Consider the following 2,977-nt stretch of genomic DNA (forward strand, 5'->3'; position numbering starts at 1 on the left):
TGTTTACTTTTATGGTAAGAAGTGTTTCTTCTCTCATGGCATAAAGCATATGTTTACTTTTATGGTAAGAAGTGTTTCTTCTCTCATGGCATAAAGGATATATTTACTTTTATGGTAAGAAGTGTTTCTTCTCTCATATAAACCGCACTTCTAAAGTACAAGGCGTATTTCTTACAGTATGAAGTCTGTATCACATAGCGAGCCTCTTACAGAGTATTTACTTCCTCATCGTGTAAAGTACTTTACGTGATATCCTATGTATATTTTTTTCTGGATGTGAAAATTACTACTTTTCCAGTGTTCTAGTCTGTTTTTCGATATTAATTGTATTTCTGCTCCCGAGGTAAGCGTACTTTTCCCCACAATGCTTCGTTGTCATGGTTAGTAATCCGTACGGTCATGTAACGTCTAATTATTAATTGGTAACTAAAAAAAAAAGCAATTCATAATTACGCTTTTCTTATAGGCCACTAACCATGGCAACAAAGAACAACATCGTACGAGCATAAACATATAAGAAATCCACAGAACGTAAGCTCTTATATTCATAACTTGGCATTTTAATGTTTACAACAGACAATGAAAAAACTGGAGATCTTGATGACCAAATTAGGATGATTCAGTCTCTTCAAGGTTAGAAAACTGTGCATGGCCCACATTCTCTGTCGTCACTATGCGCCACGCCCTTCTGCGCGCGGTTTTTAATGTATTTAACATCATTCAAAAGAAAGTACTGTATAACTTTTTTTTATCAATAACTGAAAGTAATTACCCTTTATTACTGATATTTGAAGTCCCCCTCCCCTCCCTTTTAAAGTGGATTCAAAATCCAAAAATTTAAACCTAGCGAAACATCAAGGGTTCTTCATAGCTATACTAAAAGATCGTAATTTTTATTTAGAAATTCTTAAATAATATAAAATTCCTGGTATACACTGTCAGTACTTATGAACTGTACAAAATATTGCAGCAAAAATTATATTTCACCATGAGCTGTTGAAAGTGACTATGAAAATTTCAGCTGATAGTATTTTATGCCACTACAACTATATATATATGTATGTATATATGCCAGTTCTTGTTTGGCGTTACGTAGGTAGTGTTATCCTACGAAAGACTGGTCGCTTTTGAGAAAGGTATGCAACAGCTTTTTGTGACGCAAAATATTCACACAGTCAGATCATAAAGATATGTTCAGACCTGAGATTTAGAATTTCTAAACCTGAGATATCCCCTGTCTTTAATGGAATTAGAAAACAAAGGACTATGGATCAACTTGGTGTGCACGACTATCCAGAAACTGACCTACAACAAGTCGTAAGCAAAGGTCAGTGGCAAAATCCGTCCACATGCCCCAGGCAACAATACGCAACATGATCAAGAAGGATATCCGGCTGCAAAAAACGACACAAGTTGCTCCCGCGACATATTTGTTCAACCGTCTTCAAGCAGCTGCAGAATTAAACCGGTATTCATGCTGTTTCAGTGGAACTGTAGGCAGAGTAGACAATGTGGGTTTGAGAACTTTAATGGATTGCAACTGCCTCTTGAAAAAAAAGTTCGGCTTTTATACTGAAGAAGGCCTCAGTACAGAAGCCAAAACGTCATCTCCTTTTCTTTCGTTAGGCAGTTGCAATCCATTAAAGTTCTCAAACCTAAGGTATTCAATCTATTTTATATGAAACAAACTGATCAAGCCGCTCACGAATTTGTGTGCCATTAGACTGTTGAAATGGGCACTAGAAAAACCATCGTCTTCGTACACTAAATGAATTATGGAAAGCACCTGATTTGGACATAACAGCCCTACGACAGAGCCTTTTGTGTGGCGACATGGACTGTAACAACGAGATGAAGCTTCAAAATCGTTTTGATGTAACGTACTCAACATCTGTATATAGCTTGAGAGAATTTAAATATGATTTGTTTGTTTGTTTATAAATTTCGCGCAAAGCTACACGAGGGCTATCTGCGCTAGCAGTCCCTAACTTAGCAGTGTAAGACTAGAGGGAAGGCAGCTAGTCATCACCACCCACCGCTAACTCTTTTCCCGACGAATAGTGGGATTGACCGTCACATTATAACGCCCCCACGGCTGAAAGGGCGAGCATGTTTGGTGTGACGGGGATTCGAACCCGCGACCCTCATATTGCGAGTCGAGCGCCCAAACCACCTGGCCATGCCGGGCTTTAAATATGATTATTCTGTAAACTGTTTAAGACGCTTGCTACCTATATAATATACTTTTGTCACAAAGTAGGCTCGAAATGCAATTGTTGTTTTTAACCTAAATGGCTTAAACTGCCAGGTCAGAAACCTCAAGGTTGAAATATAACTTAGAACTGCTAACCAGTCAGCAGCACCCACCGTCTACTTCCCTACTTTTAATGGAATAACGGGTGGACTGCCAATTTTATAAAGTGCCCACAATTGAAATTGCAGAGCCCATTTTGGGCTGGAACCTTGGAAATTTTAATCCGTAGTCTAGCGCGCTAGATCACATTCAAAATAAATTATTACAACCACAACATGAAAACAAAACACAAACGTGGGGGAATTGATATCAGTTCAAACAATTCGAGAATTTACTTGGAATAAATACACTCAGATTCAACTTTCTTTTAGTTCCAATATACTTATTGTCTCGGTCGTGCATCTGTGAAAAAAAAAATAAACATATGTACGTAATAATGATAACAATATGAACTAAAACAATGAAGTACTTCCATATGCTCCAGAACTAGTATGTGATGTAATGGACTATTATAATAAGAAGTGACGTCATATGAGTATCAAACCTCAACACATCTTTCAGTAGTGACGTAACGATGGTGACCTTACTACGCACTAGTGTCCTGCATCTTTAAACTGCATTTCTCGTAGGATGTAAGAGCAGATTAATATTTGATTTAATTTTTATTTTATAAATTCTCTTGTTAATTTCGGTGGCATGATGGCCAACTGCTGTAAAAAAAAA

This window comes from Limulus polyphemus, unplaced genomic scaffold (assembly GCF_000517525.1).
Source record: "Limulus polyphemus unplaced genomic scaffold, Limulus_polyphemus-2.1.2 Scaffold819, whole genome shotgun sequence".
Taxonomy (NCBI): Eukaryota; Metazoa; Arthropoda; class Merostomata; order Xiphosura; family Limulidae; genus Limulus; species Limulus polyphemus.